Below are 9,469 nucleotides of genomic sequence, written 5' to 3' on the forward strand. Positions count from 1 at the left end.
AGGAGTGGACTGGCAGGTGGGTGGCACTGGCAACCGCTCTCAGCCAATCATGGCGCTGCCAGCAGCGCCAGGATTGGCTAAGGGCATGGTTACTACTTGCCTGCATGCCCATTAGGAGACCGAGGTTTGAGCCTTTGTTCAACCCTCGCTCTCCTAATGGGCATGGGCCAGCAGAGCAGACACTAGTGCGCATGAGTGGGCAGGGTGTCCTCCGTCCCCACTCATGCGCACTTGTGCTGCTGCCTGTTGCTCCTGGTTTGACCATCATGTCAGTCAACATGACGCCGGACCGGTTGGCGGTCCGACGTCATGCTGACTGACATGATTGTCTGTTCATTCTTCCTCGGGCCGGTGTCTTTGAACTTAAGTAAACTGATTCAGTTTACTTAAGTTCAAAGACGCCAGCGCTGCAGTGCGGGCGAGGGGGCTATGCCCCCACGCCCAATGGACGCACAGCACCTGCATTAGAGCGAGCTGTCGCCCTGCAAGCAGTCTCAGAGTTCTTTAACTCTCACTGTAGGGGCCAGCTTGCTCCCCTGCAGTGATCATAAGGGCCTGCAGCAGCTCCACCACGAGTCCATGCAACCAAATCTCTCCCCTCAAAGCAGGGTCAGATTGGCACCAATCACTATACAGAATTTTTTTTTTTAAGTCTCACTCTCGCTTAACTATATGTTCTTTAGGTAGTACTGTGACACATTTCAGATAATGTGGTAGACCGTGCATTGTCCAGCAAACTGGTACAGTAGAAATGGGGAAAATTGTATATAATTTTTAAAGGGACCTTTACATGAATATGCAGGTTTTTCTACCGATGATATTGGGACATGAGTAGCAAATTGCTAATTTAAAAACTCGTTCGGCCTATATCATGGGTGAATGGCAGACAATTTGATATCATGCAGGAGGAATGGGCATTCTCCTCCAATACATTGGTGATAAATAGTGCATTTGAAAGTACACCCAACTGCCATTTAATTGCCTAAACTTGATAGGATTTAACAAGACAATTTTAGAGTGTTAGGGAGGGCTAGGGGTTGGCTTCCTGCTAGAAATAAAGTAAACGTGTAATGAATAGTCCATTTTATTGGATGCATTTTTGTCCTGAATGTTGACCTTCTGTCCTGAATCTTTATCATTAATTTTGACCCTTTGTCCTGAATTTTTACACTCACCATCCTGAATTTGAATCCAGGCCAGTTGGTCACCCTACCCTGTTGTGCGGTCCACTGAACCCGAGGGACCTGCGGGGGTCCCTGTGCTACTTGTTATTGGGGAGCCCATTGCATCTGTTGCAGACTCATCTGCCTCTGTGGAGTGACCCATCTATGCGCTTGCTGATCGTTCTTTTTTGTTCTACATTCCCTTGCGAAATGAACCATATTGCCACAATAATAACTCTGTTGTCATACCCTATATTCTCCTTGTTTTCTTGCCTCCGCTGGACCTTGGCCGCCTGAAAAACCTCCCTGTCCCTTTCCCATGTTACTTACTGGCTGACCTCCTGGTGCCTACGTCTGCACTGTTGTGAAAGCCATTTCTGATATTGACACAAGTGCCCCTTCGGTACCTGTTTTATAAAGTTTCTGTTGCACCAACTTAGATGTGGCCCTCTTTGCCTGTTCTGTCCTCTCCTTATCCTTCTCTTGTTTTCGCTTAAAATAATGTTTAATATGGGTTTGTATTTCTGGCCATGGTTTAGCACTAGTCCCACTACTCCATCTAGGCTTGCTTGTATATGTGTGGGCAGGCCTTGTTTCAATACATTATAAAATAATGTTACATTCCCTCCTGTGTTTTCTCAGTTACATCCTACTTCTTGTACCCATTGCTCTTTCATTCTAGTGATGAATTCTGCAATGTCTTCAGTCAGTTTTATACCCTATGCCATAAGGGCTCCAATGTCTGGTCTGTCTGGGTATGTCTGCCGTAGTGCATCCCAGACATATTGACAGATATTGTTGAAGGTTTACCCATCAAACTGTGTATTTATCAATGATATTTGGACCCTGTTCTGGTAAAAATGATATTTATTGCGTCTCCCACCAGAGAACATAGCAAGCTTTTAACGTCGCCGGTGGTGAGGTTCACTCCAGCAGTGTGTTTTTCAAAGCATTCTATCCATTTTCCCGCTCTCTCAAACAGCAGGGATAGTATCCTCTTTAAAATCTCTTTATCCATTTGTGACCATGGTAGGTATGTGGGCACTTCTCACCCTTGAAAATGAGGGGTAACTGAGTTATCTGGTCTACTACTTCAGATCACTTCAGTTGGTTTGTCTATAACATACTCCTCCCAGACCACAAGTCACTCTTGAATATAGGGATAGTCCCAGTCTGGGTTGCCCTGTCCCTGCCTTAAACAACCTTTGGCAGTTGCTAAGCCAATGGGTTGAAAAGATCCTTGTCAGGCCCATAGCTTTTTCCCCTCCTTTTGAGTCCATCTTGCCAATTCATCCAAGAAGGGCTGGCACAGTAACTACCTTATTTTGTTCTATTATCTCTATGGGTGGTAAATCTGACCTATTCATTTTTAGGATTGACTGCCTCCTCATTTCTGAGGTGTCCCTCACTGCCAATAGTAACCCACACGTAGGACACAGGCAGAAATGATATGGTCTCCAGTTAGTGTCCTGTTCATCTGCACCCCTGCTAGGCCTTTCTTCTCACTCCCCTTCTTTCTCTGCCCACCAAACATCTTGTAACTCATTTGGGGGTTCATTATGTTGTGGCATCTTTATGTCCCTTTGTAATCCTTCTTATTTTATCCATTACTCAACTGCCTCTCTCACAGTCTGCAGTAGTATCTCCCAGCCTAAGAACAACACGTCCCATAGTCCATTGTCCTCGAAGGAGGGTAGGGCTTCTAGAGCATTCTGTCTGTCCACTATGTGCTGCAATTTATTTATGAGTCTGTCTCTTAGGTCCAATTTTGGACCAATCCAAGGAGTTGTAGGGGTGCGGCCCAAAGTTGTCTTGTTTTCCCTGTGGTTTTTGTCTAGCCTCTTTAGGTACAACTCTAATGGGATCCTGGTACTCTACAGCTGACAAAATGAGGTAAAGACCATAAGGCAGGGGCTTCTCTGGGGACTGTGTTGTTGCCTCTTCAGGTGCCGTTGATTTAACGTTTGTTTTTGTATCACAGAATACCTGCCATAATGACAGGGTGACTTCCCATTTCTGTCTTTTCTTTCTTTTATATTTAGAGCAACTGTAAGTCAATGTATGTTTCGTTATGTCTTCGTCGAACGTCCCTTCCTTTAGCCATGGCTGAGCGTGGCCCTGGTGCAGTGCTAGAAGCACTCTTATGGTCTGACACCCTGGGATGACCTTTGACTACCATCATTTTACTTGACTTTGGTGTGTTATTTCACCCTAACTTGAATTTACGACATCCTGTATATGCCTTGTTTCTCTTTTTGATTTCTTCTCGTAGTTTTGAAGTGGGAGCTGTCACAGTAGAACAGCCTTGCCAAGAACAGAATGTGTGGGATGTGCATTTGAAAGCATGTGAGAGAGCGAGAGAGAGGTGTGGAATGTACTGTGTTGTAAATTGAGAGATCAAGTATGTGATGCTATAGGCAGTGGTGCACAAATTTGCATTGTGTTGTACATTGGAAAGAATTATGAAGTTCTTACTATTGGCTTTGACATGGCCTCATGTCATCCTGAATTCTGACTATGCCTTGCTTGAGCTTTTCTGCGCACAGACAGACCCCGAGTGCTTGCAAGTTGCTTGGGTTAATCACATTCAAGGATTGTTTTGTGAGAGATTGTTTAATGTACCCTGGAAGGCTTTCGTAAGCTTTGTCAAGATCAAGACTGGAACATGTGAAAATATAGAGGGAACGTGGGAACTCCTTGCCATGGAATGCTTCTTGTGTGTTTTGAGGTTATGAATCTGAGGGTTGTTGATTTAGAAACCGGGATTTTGGAATCCGAATGGGGACAGACACGTCTACTTCGGTACAGCGGAACCTCGTTGCTAAGGCTCTTATCCCTGGCTGTTAAATCCCCTGGTCTAGAGTGGACTAAGATGCAGTATTTGCATCAGGTGAAGTGTTGAGTTTTGAATATTGCCATTGTGATGTGTGGCCAGTGGCTTTGATCATTTGAGGTGTTTTCTTTGTGATGTGCGAGTCAAGGGGCACATCCAAAGTAATCATTTGATGTATTTAGTGTACATATACCTTTCTGATCACTTGCAGGACGTCCAGTATTATTTCTTTGAGTTTTATCTCATATTATTTGCTGCTTGTATGTCATATTATTATCCGTGCATTTAACAGTTGCAATTACCAAGTGTGTTATTATGGCTTGCATATAACTATATATCTCTATATATATTTGGATGTGATTCATTTGACATCTGTGAAAACCTTTCTGTTAGAAAGCTTTGCATAAATAAAACCCAAAGCCTTATTCTAAAAATAGTCATTGCAGATTGTAAAGTGAACCCCTTTTCTAGGTGTTGTTGTGTGTTGTTGTGTTTTATGTATCCTGCTCCGCCGTAATTGAGCCACCGTCTAGAAGTGGAATTTGTAGAACTCTGTATTATCTGAAAGGCGAGCAATACATTTGGCGTCACGAACAGAATTTACAAAAAAGTTAAATTTTAAAAGGGGAAGATGCTCTCTAAAATGTCCATGTTTTCCATTGCAGGTTCCCAGATGCCAACTGAGTTATTTGAGTGGGAGGTTGGCTCTAATGCATGTTTAAAATATGAGGGGCAAGTACAGATATTTAAATGTGTACATGATTTTTCTCTTAAAGAGGGAAACAACTTGGTATTTCAGACAGAAATAGTGGTGTCATTGTGAATACATTGCTTAGCATGTATCAGACATGTGAACAGTTGGAAAAAGAACGTAATGAGCTGCAGAGGGAACTAGTTAAAAACTAAAGAAGAGTCAGACCATTTAACATCAGAAAATAAATCTTTAAAAACAGAGTTGACAATGTACCAATCACCGAAGCTGTTTATTGTGCCAGGTTCTTTTGATAGCCAGAGTGATTGATTCGTGAAAAATGTGGATGCAGCGAAGCTGCAGGTTAATTTATGGTGCTCACAGGAGGTTTTAATTAATTCTTTTGAGGACATTCCGCAGCCAGAAATGAATGTTATCTTTGTTGAATTTGAAGCTTCCAAAGTAACGTTGAACTGAGAAAATGTAAACGTGCAGGAAGATAAACAAACCAGCCTGTTATAACTAGGGATCGTTGGTTGCAGTTATAAATCAGACATGTCAGTGAATGACAAACCTTGCTTTACATGGAGAGACACTATTTTGAAAAAAGAAATGACAAAATTAGATTTTAAGCTTGACTCTAAGTTTGAATTTGAAGAAGAGCAACAATGTGCTTTTGAAGAGATTATGCAATGTGTTTCAAACGTGTGGCCCATGCTGAAAGGAGACATTGAATTACATGTGACAGTTCAGGGGCAATGTGCCACTTTGAGTATGTGTGAAAAACAAGGAAAGAAGAGTGTGCTCTTAGACTTTTGGACTAAAACATTGTCAAATGCTGGATAATGTTTTGCTTGTACTGTGACAGACACAGTTGTGTGTGTGTTTTTGTGCTCTGCTAAATACAGGGCAGACACTGTTAATTTTGAGTTGTGCTCTGACAGACACTATGCAGACACAATTATTTGTGTGTTTTTGTGCTAGGACTGACACAGAGCAGATATAGATGCTTTTGTGTTCTTGCATGCCAACCGACACTGTGCAGATGACAAGATATAATGTGATTTTGACTTTTGAATTTTCTCAAATGCAATGGCTGATGCTTTTCCCTGAGTTATGCAGAACAGGTAATCATCAAGAAGCAAATGTAATCAAATGGTATATACAGACAGAAACTGCAGTTTTGCATGAACAGTTGCTGCAGGTCCTAATAGAAAGGGAATGGGTGGTGTTTGAGGTGTCTGAGACACAGGATTCCCCACTGAAGTGGCACATTTTACTCCAAAGCACAGCTACTGTGTATCATGTAGATGCTCATGGTCCCATACATTCACTAGACAGAATCTTTAATTTCCTTACAGATGAAAAGGCTAAAATCTTGGAGACAGAGGTGGTTTCACACGATTTGATTTGGTGGGCATGATTAAGTGCGAGCACCTAGGAGAGAAATACCATACAAACAGGTGAGCAGAGAATGATGGGATGCATATCCCCCTAGACTTACTTAGAACTGTGATTACTATGTGTCAGTATGCACAGCGCAGACCAGTCCCACAGAAGGTGAGGGGCCATTTGAAGAAAGGAAAGTTACCAGAGCAGATAGGGCAGATGGATCACCTGGGGCTATCACAGTGTGTGGAGAGATAGTCAGGAAGGGGACTGCCCAGCCCTTCTTACTGTGCAGGGAGAAGGAAAGTTTCACTCCAATACCAAGAATTCAGAGGCCATAATGTGGGTAGTATTCTCAGATAATTCCCTAGAGCCAGCAGAGAACCATGCAGACAGGAATGATAATATTGTGCCATCAGACCCAAAACAGAAAAAGAAGAACTTGCGCTTTTTGAAAATGTTTTTGCAAGAAGAGTGATGCTTGTTTCTTTTTCAGATCATACTGTGACGTGTTGGTGTACCTGATGTCCCTATCCTGCGTGTGCGTGCCTTTGTCTGAGTGGGCCCTTTAGGATGTGGGTCCCTTCCCGCCCCCCCCCCAACCCTGGACTGATCACCAGATAATGAAAACCAACATTGTTGCTGAAATCCTTTGGCTGAACAAACCAGACAGACTTACCAAGCCAATGATCATTAACTGATGTTATGAACATGAAATAAAATGTTAAAAAATGTCAAAGAGAGCGATGACTTTTTGCACAGGACGATATTTTCATTCAATCTAGAAAGTTACCGGAAATGCTCTTCAGTTTAAAAAAAAGAAATGTGTTGTGAAATTAAAATGTCAGAAAATGCTTTTCAGTTTAAAGATGATGATGTTGCCTTTATTGTTAGGCACAAAATATATGTTTGGCTCCTTTAAAAGTTACAGAATTAGCCATTTGTGACTATTTAGCGCATTAATGAGCTAATATGCTTGATTCTATGTACATTCATTTTGTGTATCCATCATACATTTAGATATGCATGAGCTATTTTAAATGCATTTATATTTGTGCTTTCAGTTAAACACGTGTTTATAATGTCACTGTTTTAACATGTGCTTCAATTATAGTTGTGCTTTCAGTTAAGCACATGAGTTTATAATGTCACTGTTTCAACATGTGCTTCAATTATATTTGTGCTTTCAGTTAAGAAGTTCAGTTTCTTGATATATATGTATGTTATGATAGTCAAAGGTCATGGGGTAGAATGTAGTGCTAGAGGTACTCTTATGGTCTGACACCCTGTGATGACCTTTTACTACCATAATTTTAATTGGCTTTGGTGTGTTATTTAACCCTAACTTCAATGTACGATGTCCTGCATATGCCTTGTTTCTCTTTTTGATTTCTTCTCGTAGTTTTGAAGTGGGAGCTGTCACAGTAGAACAGCCTAGAACAGAATGTGTGAGATGTGCATTTGAAAGCATGAGAGAGAGAAAGAGAGAGCGAGAGGTGTGGAATGTACTTTTTGATCTCGAAGTGCAGTGTTATGAGCAGTGGTGCACAAGTGTGCACTGTGTTGTACATTGAGTGGTGAGGTATGTGATGCTATAAGCAGTGGTGCACAACTGTGCACTGTGTTGTCAATTGAGAGATCAAGTATGTAATGCTGGAAGCTGTGGTGCACAAATGTGCATTGTGTTGTACATTAGGAAGCATCTTTAAGTTCTTAGTATTGGCTTTGCCTCATGTCATCCTGAATTCTGACTTTGCCTTGCTTGAGCTTTTCTTGCTGCGCACAGTCAGGCCCCCAGAGTATTTGCAAGATGCTTGGGTTAATCACGTTCAAGGATTGTTTTGTGAGAGATTTTTAATGTATCCTGGAAGGCTTTCGCAAGCTTCGTCAAGATAAAGGCTGGAACATATGAGAATGTAGCGGGAACGTGGGAACTCCTTCTTGCCGTGGAATGCTTGCCTGGAAGCAGGCCAGTTCCAGTAAGTTTCTTTGGTGCAGAGGGAAAGACCATCGACCCTTCTAGTGTGTTTTGAGATTATAAAGCTGAGGGTTGTTGACTTAGAAACCGTGATTTTGGATTCCGAATGGGGACTGATGCGTCTTCTTCGGTACAGCGGAACCTGGTTGCTAAAGCTCTTATCCCCGGCTGTTAAATCGCCTGGTCTGGAGTGGACTAAGATGCAGTGTTTGCACCAGGTGAAGTGTTGAGTTTTGAATATTGCCACTGTTATGTGTGGCCAGTGGCTTTGATCATTTGAGGTGTTTTTTTGTGATGTGCGAGTCAAGGGGCACATCCAAAGTAATCATTTGATGTATTTAGTGTACATATATCTTTCTGATCACTTGCAGGATGTCCAGTATTATTTCCTTGAGTTTTATCTCATATTATTTGCTGCTTGTATGTCATATTATTATCCATGCGTTTAACTGTTGCATTTACCAAGTGTGTTATTATTGCTTGCATATAAATATATATTTCTATATACATTTGAATGTGATTCGTTTGACATCTGGGAAAACCTTTCTGTTAGAGAGCATTGCATAAATAGAACTACAAGCCTTATATTATCTGAAAGGCAGAGCAATACACCTGGGTACCTTTGTACCATTGTTTTCAGTGCTTTTGTACCCTCTTTGTATCTGAAGGGAAAGGTTTTACAATGTATTCCAGAGGGGTCTCAATGGTCCCCTGAGGATGTGTGTATTTCCCATGTGTAGTGGATGTGTCACTTTTCATCCCTTGTTTGTTTGCTCATAGTCTTATGCCCTTTTTGGACCTGTTTCCTTTACTTAAATATTTCTCTTTTATGAATATCGCTAACCTATGGTAGTGATGAACACGTGTTGATCTCATACAGTTATCTGACTTCACATATATTTTAATGACATTAAATCGGTGAATATCAGACATACTTATAGCTTTACACTTAGGCCATGGTTATATCAGGGGAGGTGCATTAATGGGGGGATCTATACCTGACACAAAACACGTTACAGCATTATCGTGAATGTAAATGACTATTTGCGGTGCACGAGAATGTTGTCTCCCATTAATAGTGTGAATGTTTACTAAGAATGCATCAAGGAGGGTCTCTAATAAGATGGGTGGCTATTATTTGAAACAGAGGGGTGTTACATGGACACAGGGGTTCTCCATGGGGCCATTAAAATATGAATTGTAATTCAATATCATCTGTTACCTGCCACAGTGACTCATCAGTCTTGCACATAGACAATTATTATTAATCTTTAGACTTGCTCTGGGATGTTTTATCTTGATTCCCTGTGTTTTTATATGAGATAATATTTCCCCACTTCCAGGGCACTTTAGGGGTTAGCATTGGAATACCAAAAAATGTTGCAAAGATTTTGATGCCTTTCTTCCTCGCTTAT

The 9,469-nt window shown here is 41.6% G+C and overlaps 1 long non-coding RNA gene across 1 annotated transcript in view; it reads left to right on the forward strand.

Annotated features, from left to right (window-relative positions):
* LOC144755708 (uncharacterized) overlaps positions 1–8,503 on the forward strand; it is a 33,901-nt gene extending 25,398 nt beyond the window's left edge. Inside the window, exons 2-3 of the long non-coding RNA XR_013594956.1 lie at positions 6,049–6,150; positions 6,573–8,503. This is a non-coding gene — a long non-coding RNA (uncharacterized LOC144755708). The remainder of the gene's footprint in view (positions 1–6,048; positions 6,151–6,572) is intronic.
* The last annotated feature ends 966 nt before the right edge of the window (positions 8,504–9,469 follow it).

The sequence above is a fragment of the Lissotriton helveticus genome, chromosome 5_1, assembly GCF_964261635.1.
Source record: "Lissotriton helveticus chromosome 5_1, aLisHel1.1, whole genome shotgun sequence".
Lineage (NCBI taxonomy): Eukaryota > Metazoa > Chordata > Amphibia > Caudata > Salamandridae > Lissotriton > Lissotriton helveticus.